The following is a 16,588-nucleotide window of genomic DNA, read 5'->3' as shown; positions in this document are numbered from 1 at the left end:
ATTCACGTTTCCTCATTTTGGATACAAATAAAACATCAGGTCATGCAAAGAATATTGATTCTGTCTCTTTGAATTTAAATCTAGATTTAAATCTAGAAACCTCTACGTGAACACACCTGCCCGAATAAAGTGCTGGGGATTTAAATGTTATTAAAATTAAATATTTATTATATATTGAAAATGCAGCTAACATAGTTCTGCACACAGCAATTTAAACAAAGATGCCTGTTCTCTCTTGTTACTTGCTGTTTTGATTTGGAAAAGTTTAAAGGGTGTCAAGGGGTCTTGTCTTTTTTATGTTATCTGACTAAAATCTATTCATACTTTGAACTATTATTATTACAGTATTTATTTAAAGAAGTTAGAGTGCCTTAAACAATAATTACCACAACAATGGTAAAAACAGGCTTATACTGATTTTCTCATCCTCCAAATTATACTTATCAGCCATGTTTTTATTATCAATAATAATAATAATAATAATAACAATAATATCATCAATACTATAATTCAGTTTCTAATTCCAGAGTAATTAAGAGGTTCAATAAAAAAAAAAAACTTTACATTTTAAACTTAAAAGGGTCTTTTCTGTTCTGTGTTTCTTTTTCAAATGTGCATCAAGACATTTGCTGCTTAATCAGTACAGAAGATTCCGTTTCAAAACACATATCAGCAAGAAGCACAGCTCTGTTTAAAGCTGTGTTCCATGTGCCCCTTTTATATTCTGAGAACCTGCGCTTCAAAGGTTTCTGCACGGCCCTACCTAAAATACAAATTTACAGTCACTGTAATGCATATTGATTATAAACAGCTAAAAAACTTCCTACCAGTGGCTCTCCTTCACAAAACTTAACAGCACAGTTTTATCATAGGTAGAATGCAAAATGTTTTCAATACAAGTGTGAGACTACGCCACCCTGGGCTTTACACCCAAGCAAATATAGTAAAAAGGACACATTTCACCCAATGAAATAAAAGAAAAGGGACACAGTTTTGGTGGTACAATAAAAAGACAGAGACGTGTAATAAAATAAAACAACAACAACAACAACAAAAAAAACTTTTATTAATAATAATAAAAAAAAATAAAAAATGGACTCATCATAGTCCCCATACACAAACTAGCATGTTTATTATGACAATAATATTAAAACTCACAAGATTAAAAGAAAATTTCTCCAGACCTTTACAGTGCCCTCCATAAGTATTGGAACAGTAAAGACAAAATTGCTTTTCTCTGCTGTGGAGTCAAGACATTTGCTAATATGATTAAAAGATGAATATGTGACAAAACTACAGAATGTCACATTTTATTATTAGGTCTTTCGACACACACATGATTTACCAAATAAAAAGGACAGCACTTTTAGGGTTCATCCCACTATTTGATGTGAGCATAAGTATTGGAACAGTTGAATTTAAAGCAGATGTAAAAGATTAAAAGCTAATATTTAGTTGCAGATCCCTTGCATGCAATCAGAGCAGTGAGTCTGCAACCCATAGACATCACCAGACTCTTGGTCTTATGCTTTGAAATGCTTTTCTCCAGCATTTAATGCAGCCAACTCCAACTGTTGCTTGTTTTGGGGAGTTTCTGTCTTTAGTCTCCTCTTCAACTGGTGAAATTAATGTTCAATCGAATTTAAATCTGAAGACTGATGTGGGCAATCTAAGACTTTACATTTCTTTGCCCTGATAAAGTCCTTGAGTGAACTGGCAGCGTGTTTTTGGCTCATTATCGAGTGATTCTGTGCATAACGTCAGCCACCAATATAAACAACAAATCTTCAAAGAAAAGAACAAACCAATACTATAAACACTAAATCGAGTGATTCTGTGCATAACGTCAGCCACCTATTTCAGCTACAATGTCACTGGAGACTGGAAGAGGGGCGAGCATGACAACATCTACGTTCTAATGCTTCCTGCTCACACATTTAAATACACAGACCTTTATTATCCCAATTACTCATTTACAATAAGGGATAAACAAATAAAGGGGAAACCCCCCCACACTGCTACACAAGCATTTCAGTCAAATGTAATTTATGCAACATTTCAAACATTTCATAATCCATGAGGGAAAATCAACCAAAGACTACAGTTTAAGTCGTCTCCATCATAAAAAATAAAGTCTAATTCATGAGATACAAAAAATTCATTGATTATGAAAGGTTTTGTTTGTTATCGATCATGTGTTGATTAAAGCCATCTTTACCATCACCGAATCCGAACGCTGGCTCCACATTATCTGATCAAATGATTTAGTCTGTTCTCAAGCTACAAACATTTACTCTTCTCCCGGAGGTTCATTGTGTCCTCAATCTCCAACTGGTAAGTGGACTTGGCAAGTTCAGGAAGACTGGAACAAGCCATGACTGCCTAGGGTGAAGAATACACAGAGGATAAGGTCCACGCATTGAGGCTGATGGAACTAGAACACACTCAGTAATCCATAAACTTTTGGTCTTCAGGATATTACTGGAGCTCCCCCTCAGACGAACTGCCACTCCACCACGCGTATCTCACCTTTCATAATGCTTCTGTTTATTAAAAACACAGTCCGGTAGAGAGCAGACATCCATCCGCAACTCCAAATTAGGGGGAGGGTTAAAAAACCTCCCTTCACCCAAGTTACAGGTGCAGAAATTCACCAATTAGTCATGAAAGTCAAGTAGAGTTTGTCGATCATAAATGAGAGCTGCAGTAACTGGCTGCAACAGCAAACAAGGCAACAGACAGACAGCTGTTGGCGGAGTTGATTCTGAGCCCAAGAAGCTCCGGCAGCAACCTGAGAGCACAGAGCTTGTGCTCTGACTGGGTTAAAACTAGTCAGACATCAAGGTAATTCATGAGGTGGATTCCCGTCTGCCTCAGAGGGGAGAAAGCTACATCCATGCACTTGGTAAAAGTGTATGGAGCCAGAGGCACTCCGAATGGAAGGGCTCTATATTGGTAAGCTACCCCCTCAAAAGTGAATCTTACGAACGGTCTGTGATGGGGGGCTATTTGGATATGAAAAATAAAAAATTTTCAGATTCAATGATAAGAACCAATCCCCTGGGCAAACCTGTATGAGTATATGTTTTAAAGTCAGCATCCTGAATAGCCGCCTCATTAAGGCTTGATTCAGTAGCCTGGGATGGGCCTGAGCCCATCATCTTTCTTTGGGACAAGGAAATAACAGCTGTAAAAGCAAAAGAAACAATCGACTCTGAACAGTCTAAACGAGTCGTCAGTAATTCAAATCCCACTTCTGTATGGCTACACGACGCAGGGTAACACATTTGCACAATGCCCGCCTATGTTGTACTTTGGCCGGCTGCAAACAACTTGACCCACCCTCAAACTCTGTAGCTTGTTTGCGTGGCTAACATCATGTCAAGAAGATGATGTGCCCTACACTGTGAAAGTAAATTCATTTTATTTTCACTTCCAAAAGATGAGGCTGCAACAAATCAGTGGTTAAAATATATTTTTCCACTGTTCCACAGCAGTGCAACCCCAGTCTTTTTAGTGTTTCCGTTATTTCACTGACAAATGCTTTTCTAATCTCAGGGAGTTCAACGTGGGATTCACAAAACGGTTGCTCTTGAAAGATGGTTCAGTACAGTTTATTCGGACTAGCTGGCTTCACTGAATCACAACCTGTAAGTATGAAAAATAATAGATGATTTATATTTTTTATTGAAGGTTCAAAATACGGAAATATGGCAATGGATGTATTAGGCTTGTTTTTGAAATTCATCAACGCTGCACAAACTGATCAGTGTATGACATCAAAGTACAGCGAGAGCGATTCAAAAGCTTTAGTCATCTGCACTCCAATCACTCTCGTGGTACTTTGATGTCATACATCGATCAGTTTGTATGCGGTAGACCATTCACAACAGACTGGGCCATCTGACCAATCAGAGCAGAGTAGGCTCACGGAAAGGAGGGGGTTAGAAAGACTGAACCTTAGAACTGCTTTGAATGAATTGTGTGAGAATCTTTGGAAAATGAGGTGATATTAAATGCATATTTTGAGTAAACAAAAGTGTTTTTTGACCTTGCATGCATGTAAACCTATTGTAGGAGACTCCCAAAACAATATTGGAAACCTTAAAAATGGCATAATTGGCATAATCAAGCAGAACTTGAGTGTATTTCTTTTTTTACCTGAGGAGTAAAGCATGTGGGACCTGTGCGGCTGTGCTGGCAAAGTGAGATCACTCAAGCCCAATTGCTCTGCCCCCACTTTTTCTTCCTCCAAGGTTACTGGAAGGCAAGACAGGAGAGGTGAAGGGCAAAGCTGACTTCATGAAAGAAGGCGATCTGCGAGTGAAGCAGGGCGAGACTCGTGCTCTTTCAGTGAGAGCAGTCTGTCTCAGCAAGGGCAGCCTCAGCGTGGTCATAGCCCAGGCAAGTGACTCGCTCACTGTGCCCGTCTGAAGTGTGCAGGGGTGCCCTGCAGGAGCCACACTCATTGAGCAACATTTGCTACAACGCTGCTGAAATCGGCTCCTAAGAAATTTGCATTGTGATGAAATGGCATTCATGCTTTAGACAGGCCCATCCCAGCACCTGTGGCTTATTCTTTGTTATTATTATCTAAGTCCCTAGAAATCCTGGTTTGTGTAACAAACCTGAGACAGACTTTTTTTTAAAGTCTGCTAGGATGTGGCATAGGTTTTTTAATGTGCCGCTTGTGGGTTGACAAATCTAGATTAATGTGAGCTATGTAAAATATTTAAATTAATGCAGGAACTGGGTTAATCAAATTTAAAAATGTAAAGTATATGACAACAGCATGTTGCTGTTTTTTCCCTAGTCCATTTGAAATCTATGAATTTTCTATTGGTTTTCAGCCTCCAGGGAGAGCATTAACCGTTTTAAATACACACAAAAAATTATGAAAACATCACAGTATTCACCTCAACAAATAAATATGATGAATAAATGAATAAAGTGTCATGTATACACAGTATACACAACAGTGAGAGTCATCACAGTTTATTTGTTTAACCATCTCTAAACCATCTCTAAACTGGAAACTTTGTGATTCTAATCCAACTATAAAAACCCTGCTGATAGTTCAGAAGGTTACAGTTTGTTTCATAAGAGTTTGATTTATAAATAAAAACATTTGAATAATTTATATATGAGGACACATTTTTGGTGTAATGCATTTAAAATGATTGGCATGTTTATGGGTTAGATATGGAAATTGACTTTTGAATTAGTGAATATAGTGGTTTAAGCAAATTGAAATGTGTGAAAATTAAGTCTCGAATATGAGCCTGACATTTCTCAAATGATTAGCCACTGTGCACATAGTCTGTTTCATGACTTCTTAAACCATGCTTCTCAGTTGCATTTACATTTTGCCTGTGGGCTTTACCAATTGTTTCTTTTTCAAAATGTCTTGGTCAGCATCAGACTTCAGCTTGGAGGGCGATTACTTATTGGGTGGTCTTCTCCCTTTAAATTAAATTGAACAGGAAGCAACCCTGTTTCCCGCAGAGACCACCAAATGTTTCAGGTAAGAACAGGATATTTTACCAGTTTTGGGTTATGAATGCACAGTAAGTTAAATCAAAGCAGCATTTCTTCAAAGTCCTCATTGCTAAACTGAATATTCCATTACATACTATTAACTTCCTCACTTCTGTTTTCAAGGCACATTTCTTCAAAATCTGGCTTTCACATGTTGCAAGTAATGAGGTTTGCTGTTGAGGAGATTAATAACTCCACCACTCTTCTGCCCAATGTTTCTCTGGGCTATGAAATTTTTGACTATTCTTCTAATACAAAGAATTTCAATTCAGCCTTCATCTCAGAGAATGGCTGAATAAAACCTAAAGAAAAACTCAACAACTATCAGCCTAAAGTGATAGCTTTAACAGGACCATATGGAAGCACAAGAACTACGACTATTGCACCACTGATCACAATGGACCTTATACCAATGGTAAATTATGTTTCTTTTTATACAGTATACATATTAAAATACTTACACACTTGCTTCCTACCACATAGGACTACCACATTACTACATATATGAGTGTTTTTTTTTCTCTGTCAAAGGTGAATTATGGAGCGTTTACATATGCGTTAAGCGATAAACTTTAGTATCTTTCCCTTGTTAGAACAAAGACTTGACGGAGATGATTATTCACAGTATCTGGTGGTTTGGATGGAAGTGGGTTGCCTTTATTGGTAGCCAAGATGATTACAGTTCAGATACACTAAAGCTGTTAAAAGAGTATATAATCAATACTGGTATTTGTTTGGCCTATCAAGAGGGTCTAAGTCTAAATGCAAACTACAGTCTAACACTTAAAAAGATTGATATGCTCAACATCATTGTCATTGTAGGTTTTGCCTGTGCCACAATATGTAAGCAAATTTATCAAAGTAGCCATAGTGAACAACATCCAAGACAAAGTATGGATTGCAAGTAATGTATGTGCTATGAATCAACAGCTTCCAAGAGCACCAGGAATTGAGAAAATTGGCACAGTCATTGGCATTACAGAGAGACTGTTGTGATTGCCTGGATTTTAGCGAATTTGTCTTTAAAGCCAAAGAAGAAAACTGATAATGGCCATAATGTTATTGAGGGTGACGTCAAGAGCAAGACATGTAATCAAGTTTGTCATTACTGCTCATTGCTGACTGCAGAGGAGATTATAAACGAAAATCCCTCACTTTTCTTTGCTGCCATATATACAATAGCTCATGCATTACATAAAGTTCTGCAGTGTGACATCAATGAATGCCAGAAAAATACAATGGCCAAGCCATACATGGTAAGTGAACTAATGTGAATCTATGACAAGTTGAATCAATATTATTATACATTATATTATTGCTTATATTATATAATTATTATGCAATACTTAATAAATGAATAAAACAAAAGTAATACAAATTTTATTAATGTAATATAACATGAATATAATATTGATAATATAGTTATATAATTATAAATTTGTCTTTTTTGGGGGGACTTGCGGTTAGGCGAATTACGGTGTGAGATGTGGCTGTGGGGGTTCCTGCAGAATTCGACCATATTTCGATATTTATGCACATTTCAACATTATACTCAGTGTCTACATTTAGTGTTGATTAGTGGTGTTTTATTGTTTTTCATCTCTTGCAACAAAAATGAAAACTAAAAGCAGTAAAGGAAGTAATGCGCAGACATCGGCAACAGCAACAGCGGCCTGCTACCACAAGCAACGTCCTCAGCAGTGATTCAGCCAGCCTGGAGGAAAGTACTGATTTTGCGACGACTTCAAATGATACACAGTCCCTTAAAAACGAGATACTAACTTTGTTGCGCAAAGATCTGGCGGAAATATTTCGCTCCGAGTTGCGGTCCATGTTGGGCGATGATTTGGCTACCATCAAGAGCGAGATTCAGGCGGTTAAGGTGGAATTCTCTAATAGTATGGTTTTCGATGCAGTCGGACAAGTCGACACTGAAAAGTACAGTGAAGGACATGGAACACTCGCTTTCCACCTGTTCAGATGACATCACCGTACTTCAGGAGAAGGTAGAGTCTCTTTCAGCCACTGTGGTAAAACTAGATGATAAGTGTGAAGATTTGGAAGCTAGATCCCGTCATAACAACATAAGCATAATTGGAGTTCCAGAAGACAAACCCTCTACAACCGTGGCGATTTCCAAGCTACTTAAGGAGGCACTTAATATTGACAAGGACATCATCATTGACAGGTCACATCAAGCATTAAAGACAAAACAAACACCTCAAAATCGGTGATATGACTATTGTGGCAAGACTACATTATCACTTGGATTGTGTCGATGTCTTAAAGTGGGCACGAGAGAAGAGATAGCTCAAAGTCGGTGATATGACCATATCAATCTTTCCGGATTTTACAGCAAAGACTGCTCGTGCCCGGTCTGCCTTCAATGATGTTCGTCAACAAATGCGCTCAATTCCTGGAGTCAAGTTTGGTTTTCTTCATCCAGCTAGGCTGCGCATTACTTACAACGGGGTTGAAAGGCAGTTTAACTCACCGGATTTGGCTAAAGCATAAATTGTTTTTAAATTGGAATATTAAAGGCATAGGAATTCCCATAAAAAAGGTCAAAGATATTTTCACATTTAAAGAGGTTAAATACTGACAATGCTTTCTTACCAGAGACACATTTGAGAAACCAAGATCATCTGAAGCTTAAGTGCACTTGGGTAGGGGATGTTTTTCACTCTAATTTTAATTCAAAAGCCAGAGGGGTTGCAATAGTGATTAACAAAAGGGTTCAGTTTTCAGTTTTCTTCTACTAAAGTAATAGTTGATAAAAATGGAAGATATTTGATTGTTGTTGGCACCATATTACAAAAGATCCTGTTACACTTGTCAATTTATATGCACAAAAATTTTGACGATCCAGGTTTTGTAAACAAGTTATTTGAGATCCTCCCCTCATTAAATAGTCATCTTCTTATTTTTGCCGTGGATCTTAATTGTGTAATTGATCCTGTTATGGACCGCTCCAGTTCCAGGACTATGACTCCATCATCCTTGTCTAGATCAATAGTGGAATTTATGTCCAAAAATGGTTGCATTGATCCTTGGAGATTTTATAATCCTCAAGATAAGGTATTTTCATTCTACTCGCAAGCACATCAGTCATATTCCTGTATAGATTATTTTTTTTATAGATAGCTCCCTAATACCAAAAGTTACATCTGTATCTTACTATGCTATTGTTATATCTGACCATGCCCCTCTTAGTGTTGATATACAGTTGTCTGTGCAGCCTAGATATTCATCATTGTGGAGGTTAAATACTCTTCTTTTGTCTGATGAAAAATACATTGATTTTATTTCAACCTCCATTGATAATTTTTTGGCTACAAATCAAGATGGGGTGGTCACTTATTCATTGCTGTGGGAGACACTTAAAGCTTACCTCCAGGTACAGATTATTTCTTATTCCGCACATTTAAATAGAGTTCGTAACACAAAGGATACGTGAACTCACTTCCCATATTTTTCGATTGATCAGCAGCTCGTCAACTCCCCTTCACAAGATCAATTTAAAAAACGTCCTCGATTTACATTGCTGAACTTGATCTCCTTCTGACCGATGATGCTGAGCGGCTTCTTTTGCAGTCTCGTAGAACTTATTATGAGCATGGGTGATAAAGATAGTTGCCTCTTAGCTCATCAGTTCAGACGTCAAGCAGCTAGCCAGAGATTCAAGACCTATCTGGTAATTGGATATCTGATCCTGAAGGTATTAATTCCACCTTCAAATCTTTTTATTCATCTTTATACACTTCTGAATCTCTGTCTGGTGCCCATGATATGGCTTCCTTTTTACAGAACTTAAATTTTACTACAACTGATCCTGCTGTTGCTGGAGATCTTGAAGCCCTAAACCAACGAAATTAATCTTAGCAAATTAAAAGGTATGGTAATAAAGCTCCTGTACTTGACGTTTTTTTTTTTTAATTTCAGAATAAACTGTCCCCATTACTTTTTCAGTGTATACAGAATCTTTAGAGCGTGGTTTCCTACCAGAGACACTTACACAAGCATCCATAATTCTGTTACTTAAAAGAGATAAGGATCCTAAGCTATGTGGCTCTTACAGGCCCCTGTTCCTTACAGAATGGGGATTCAAAGATTTTGGCTAAAGTGCTAGCTTCTCGAATTGAAAACATACTACCAAAGATTATATCTGATGAGCAAACAGGTTTCAGGGGGGGGGGAGGGGGAGACAGTTATTCTTTAATGTTCGTAACGTTAAATATAATTAATCTTAAACATTCCCTCCCAGACACCTGAGGTTGTTATTTCACTCGACGCTGAGAAATGGTTTGATCATGTGAAGTGGGAGTATCTTTTCACTGTGCTTCAAAAATTTGGTTTTTGGAGATAATTTTATTAAACTGGATACATCTTTTATATGCTTCTCCTCAAGGCGAGTGTGCACACTAATAATAATAGATCCAGCCTATTTAGGGGGCTGGGTGGGGGATGGGGAACACGACAGGGATGCCCACTCTCCTCTTTGCTTTTTCGCCCTGGCCATTGGAGCCATTGTCCGATCGCTTTGAGGTCCGGTCTCCCCATCATTGCAAAGAGTGGTTGAGGTCCAGGCACTGAAATTAAAACACTTTTATGCTGATGATCTATTATTATATGTATCGAACCAATTTTTAAATTTTCCAATTTATTTTAATCCATGTTGCAAAAAATTTGGCTCTTTTTCTGGATACAAAATAAATCTACACAAAAGTGAGTGTTTTCCGATTAATGCACTGGCTATGGGACTTCTGCAGTCAGATGTTCCATTTAAATTAAGCAAAACAGGAGTTAGATACCTGGGCATTATTATGTTTACTCATTCTCTCTCTTCTCTTTTATCTGCTAATTTCTCTCCTTTGTTGGAACAGACCAAGTCTGAATTTCAGGGATGGAGGCAATCTCTGCCTCTATCATTGATAGGTCGGATTAATGCAGTGAAAATGAATGTTTTACCTAAGTTTCTTTTCACCTTTCAGTGATTTCTTTTGTTTCTTCCCAAGTGCTTCTTTAAAACTATTGACCAGATTGTCACTGATTTTGTGGGGTGGTAAAGCGCCAAGAATTCGGAAATCATTGCTTCTAAGATGCCAGCTGAATGGTGGGCTCTCTTTACCTAATTTCATGTTTTATTATTGGTCAGTAAATATTCATAAGATAACATTTTGGCTTAGTTCATTTACAGCACCATGGTGCAGATTGGAAGCAAATTCATGCACTACCTCTCTGTTGGCTTTGCTTACTTCACCCCTTATCCTGTAATGTCTCTTCATCTTCCTTTACACATAACCCATTAGTTTATCTACACTTCAGATCTGGTGCCAGTTTAGGCGACACTTTAAATTTACTTCTGCTTCAACTATGATGCCACTACTGGACAATAATATGTTTTTCTCCCCATCTCTTACTGATCCCTGTATTTAAACAGTGGCATGCTAAAGGCTTGAGATGTTTTCAAGACCTATACAGAGATGGCAAATTTTTGTACACTATATACAATTAGCTTCTGATTTGGGATTTTTCAGAGTCCCACTTGTATCGGTGGGATACAGACTGTTTACAGATTAGACACTGTTCTGCTACCTTTGTTTTCTAGTTATCCATCTCTGCCCCCAAGGCAAGTTTGGGAAGAAGGTTCTGCAATTCAGTCCACATCACAAGTCACTAATTGCAAGAATTTATGGTTATATTTTAGGTTTAAATGACGGTTCTACTGACAAAATTAAAAGAGCTTGGGAGTCATCAGCATTTTGGGTGAAACTTCTAAAGAGGAATGACTGTGGGCGGGTGCACTGGACATAATACGTTTCCAGTACAATTTGTGCACATCTTGGCCTCATACAATTTAAAGTACTGTACAGGATTCATTTTTCCAAGGTCGTGTTTTCTGAACTATTTCCTAATATTGAAGACACCATGCGACAGATGTCATGCTTCTATGTGCAATTTTAGTCATGTGTTTTTAACTTGCCCTATGTTGCAAAATTTTTGGCGGTCAGTTTATTTTACAACCATGTCTAAAGTGTTAAAAAGTTAGAATTGGTGTTTGCCCCGCTATAGCAATCTTTGGGATACCAAAAATTTGGTCTCAGTTTAATTCAAAACAATTAGATATTTTATCCTTTACTTCTTTGTTAGCTAGGCGCCATATTCTGCTCCACTGGAAATCTAATATTCCTCCAACTAAGTTTTTTCTTTGGTTTTCCTTTTTTTGGTCGCTGTAGTTAATTTTTTATTAAAACTGTAAAAAGTAAGATGTTCTGGGAAAAGTATTTTATTTTTTTTTAATAAATGGGGTCCCTTTATTAATTACTTCAAGTCTCTCAATATTCTACCTCCTAGTTAATATATGATTTTTTTTTTCTATGTATTTATTTATTTTTATTTTTTGTTATTGGTTATGTATTATGTCTAGGTTAAGTCTTAAAATCTATTTTCTTGTAATAATATTTGCTATAATAAAAAATTTGAACATAAATAAATTTGTCTTTTTTTATTTCTTTACACACCTCACAACAGCTTCTGGGAGAAAATAAAGAAGTTGCATTTTATACTCAATGGCCGTCAGGTAAAATATGATGATCATTTGATCCAGCTATCAGTTTTGCAGTTGTGCTTTGGCACACAGAAGTTAATCCTCCACAGTTTGAGATGATGGGCACATATGAGAAACATCCAGAAATGACCTTTTACCATTGACATCTCTCTCCTTCCCTGGCATACCAATGGTTCTGTAAGTCTTTTTGTTGAGGAGTTTAATCAAAAATATTTAGCTTTATAGATTATAGTTTTCTCAATCAGTTTTACAAATTTTGCCAAGTGAAAGTTAACTAACAGACTTCTACTTTAGCAAAACAATTCCAACTTACTGTCATGATGAATGAGAAATGAGGTTTGCTGTTGAGGAGATTAAAGGGGTCATGAAATGAAGAATTAAAATGTTCTTGATATTTACACATATGAGAGGTTACTCTGCAATCAAAATACACTGCAAGTTTCAAAGCTCAAAACTAATGCCCCAAGTTAAAATATAAATTATAGTTCAAGTTTCATTTATTTCAGGAATATATGGCCTCTCGGCCCATAGTTCCACAAATGTTATGACATGACAGATAGTCTCTTTTTCATTCGTTGATATATATACAGTGCTAATTGCCATGCATTCTAGATCAGAATCACAAATACTTGACACATCTTTGCAGACATCACCTACAAGGACAAGTTCACTAAAATATTTCTTGCGTAAATCTCTATACAAAGGGAACAAACAAACAAAAAGTGCATCTCATCTTCAATCACAGAAATATTTGTTAAATTACAATAATGACAGATTCTTTCTGCAACTGGTGTATTACTCCATCTACCCGTTTCTATAGCTAACTGATGGCTTGAACATCTGAACAAGAATAATGATCGTACCAGTTGCCTATTATACACAGACGTAATGTAGCTCTCTTGTATTAACAAAGACTTGCATTGTGAGTATATATTTAGTTTGTTATTTTCTTAAAACTGATGCATACCATGCCTCATGTGCTTTTTCTTTCAATCTTTGATTTAGAACAGCTGTAAATGTTCTTATATCACCTACACTTTGAGCCTCCCAAGTAGCTGAAAAGCCATAAAAATTCAATAATACTCTAATATTCGTAACCCAAGTTTTTCTACCTACTTTATCTAATTCTAAAAGCATATTGTAGCATTTTCTTGGATAGCGATGATCAGGCATTGACACTAATTTTATCCAATACATAATACATTTAGGAGGTCGACAATGCAAATCTTCCCAGGTCACCCAAAACCGCTACATTACTTGCACTTGTGCTGACACACAAAAGTTTTTTACAAAAAGACACTTGAGCATTCTCAATACATTCAACTGGTTCGAAGCCCCATATTTCACAACCATAATACAGTATAGGTGCAACCATGCGATCAAACAAAATAAAGAGCTTGCGTGTAGCTAATTTCTTGTTTAGGATGATAAACTTTAGCAAGGAGAACATTCCTTTCTTGCCTTGGCTTGCTAAATGCTGACGGGTTTTCCACCATGACAATTTTGGTGTAAACCACATACCAAGATACTTGTAACAATTAACTACTTTGATCTGTTCTTCAGCAAAATACCATTTTTCATTTTTGTTCAAATTGTCCCCCTCTTCTAAAGACCCATAATTTTTGTTTTACTCAAGTTCACTCTCATACCATAAAACTTACAGAATTTTTCCAACTGTTCAATCTGTCTCTGTAAACCCTCCAATTGTATCTGCTACAGTGGCCATATCATCAGCATACAACAATGTTTGCACTTCTGTCATCATTTCAATCTGAATACCTTTACAATTTTATAAAATTATAGTAATTATATAAATTATAGTTACCCTTCTGAAATGATCAGATTTGAAATCAGGACAATCATGATGTCAAAATTTCACCTCAACACACCTTAACATGCATCATGGTTTTATATAATCAAGAAGGTATGTTCAGAACTAATGTCTGTCCCATACAATCACAAAAGCTTACTCAGGTAAAGACAGACCTTTTTGGTGAAAAAAACAAAAAAACAAACACACAAAAAAACAAACAAAAAACATTGCAAACTTCATCATCTAACAGTTTAGAGACAGTATAGAGACAGTTTATAAAGGAAGACGATTGCCTCTCGCAAAAGATCTGTGCACATTTTAATAGAATTCACATCCTCTTCTCCGAATATAATTGAAACCCATCATACAAGCATATGGTTTCTCCTACCATTGCTGGTGCTGATGACACACAGCTCTATCTTCCATTTCAACCAGATGATCAGTGGTAGCTGCATGGATCTCAGGCTTCCTGGCGGACATCTCAGCATGGATGAAAGAATATCACTTGCAACTTAACCTGGTAAAGACTGAGCTTTATCGTCTTCCCTGCCACTCTGACTCTACAGCATGAATTTCACTATCCAGCTACAGTAGGTTCATCAACAATTACCGCATCAAGATCAGTCAGAAATCTTGAAGTAATCTTTGATGACCAGATGACCTTTAAAGGTACCATAGAATGCATTGATACAATATTTTAAATTGTTCTCTGATGTCCTCAGAGTGTTTTATCTCAAAATACCCCACAGATAATTTTTTATAGCTTGTTGAAATTGTCACTTTTAGGGTATGAGTCAAAACGTGCTGTTAATGTGTACGTCCCCTTTAAATGAAAATGAGATGATGCTCCCGCCTCCCTTCTCAGAAGAGTGCAGAGCTTCAAGAACTCATGCTTGCAGGCAAACTGGTGTTATGGTATAACTGGTGATGACCATATTACTGATCCTCACATTGCTTTCAAACGCAGTTTTTAACTACCACATTCTAATTCACGATCATTCTGGTAGCATGTGAAGGCTAGCATTAGAGAAAACAGGCAGAGACAATGGTAGCTTAAGCAACATTAGCCTTACAGAGAGCCAAGAAGCTCTTTTGGAAAAAAAAATTATGATGCTTGGGGCTTACTTTTGTCTTGAGTCTGGACGTTTACGCATGAAGCGTTGGTATCAATCCCTTTTTCAGAAGCAATCTTTGCACAACTCCAGCACTGAACTGATCCTCGTTTGTGAGGCAGTCCAGTGTAAAATGTTAGCACAAACGTATAGGAATTTTCTGGTTTTTTTTTTCCTGGTAACCACCATGTCCTCAGCAGTCTATGGAGACTCCTATATTCGTTGGTGCATCCCAACACACAACACTTTTAATGGTTCTTTGACGCTGACATAGTACCTCCAGCAGCAACAGCAAGTAAACATAAATAGCGGACCGCTGCTTCTCACTCAGGGCTGAGTATAGGGCAGAGAGCGTCACAAATGGGCGGGACTTTCACAGAGTATGACGTCATAGTATGGAACTGCTCGTGTGGAGAGACTGTTTATGATTTTTTGGGGTTATAAAACAATGAATGAGTGGATTTTTACCATTATAGGCTGGTTGTTTTCACACACTGCGGCCACACAACTGTGTTCAATCACCTTATTAAAGTGATTGTTGCATTCTATGGCACCTTTAAGGGCCACATTGCAATGCAGCTTGGTCACACAGGTTTTCATTACACAACATCAGAAAGATCAGTTCTTTCTTAATACAGCATGCTGCACTTCCATCACACACAATCAAAGCTCTACAAATGATTCAGAATGCAGCAGCAAGACTGGTCTTCAACAAGCCCAAAAGGGCCCATGTTACACCTCGTGTTTTTCCCTCTGCACTTGCTATGGGTTGCTGCTTAAATCAAGTTCAAGTCACTGATGTTTGTATGCAGAACAGCCATGGGTTCCACACCCTCCTACTTCCTCTCACACTTACGTGTCTACATCCCCTCCAGAAGTCTGAGGTCACTTTCCTTATTCCCTCCCTGTTCTAGTTTGTAGTAATCTGAACAGTGTCTGAAACTTTGTATTACAAAAAAACTTTCTGTGTTCATTTGCTCTTTATGATGAATCCCTTGTTGTAGTCCTCGCTTTGGATAAAAGAATCTGCTAAATGAATAAAAGTAAACACAAACAGAACCACTGAGAGACCAATAGAATGCCTGTTAGGCTTGGACAGATTGACAGGCATAATTGAGAACAAGGTCATTGATTGTGACAATTTCCTTCCACAGCGAGGGTGAAATGACCCTTTCTCTGGATGTTTTCCTATGTCAATCAGGAGCTTGGCCTGATAATCGGATAGAAGGGAGTAGATGTTAATATTTTATCGGAAGTTGGTTTAGCCAATTAAATATACTATAAAGTAGCTGGGTCGCTTTGGTCAAAACAGCTCAGAAAGACTGCACTGTGAGAAGCCCTCGGCTGTGCCCTTTTATAGTATTTACTTAGTTATAAATATACTAATCCATGCAGAAGAAATCAATTTGATTCCATTTGAATAAAGGCTATATGACTTTATTTTATTTAGCAAGGGTAGGCAGCAGGGCCGGCCAAGCCTTTATGGGGTCTTAAGCAGAATTTTTAACTACAAATCTAACACACCCACCAATATGACTGATTATTGTCGATGCTTAA

The 16,588-nt window shown here is 37.3% G+C and overlaps 1 pseudogene; it reads left to right on the top strand.

Annotated features, from left to right (window-relative positions):
* Positions 1–5,701: 5,701 nt before the first annotated feature.
* On the top strand, positions 5,702–16,194 carry LOC122145865 (annotated as a pseudogene).
* Positions 16,195–16,588: the final 394 nt, after the last annotated feature.

The sequence above is a fragment of the Cyprinus carpio genome, chromosome A8, assembly GCF_018340385.1.
Source record: "Cyprinus carpio isolate SPL01 chromosome A8, ASM1834038v1, whole genome shotgun sequence".
Classification (NCBI taxonomy): domain Eukaryota; kingdom Metazoa; phylum Chordata; class Actinopteri; order Cypriniformes; family Cyprinidae; genus Cyprinus; species Cyprinus carpio.
The sequence above is the reverse complement of the archived record's forward strand: the minus strand, read 5'-3'. Positions and strand labels throughout refer to the sequence as shown.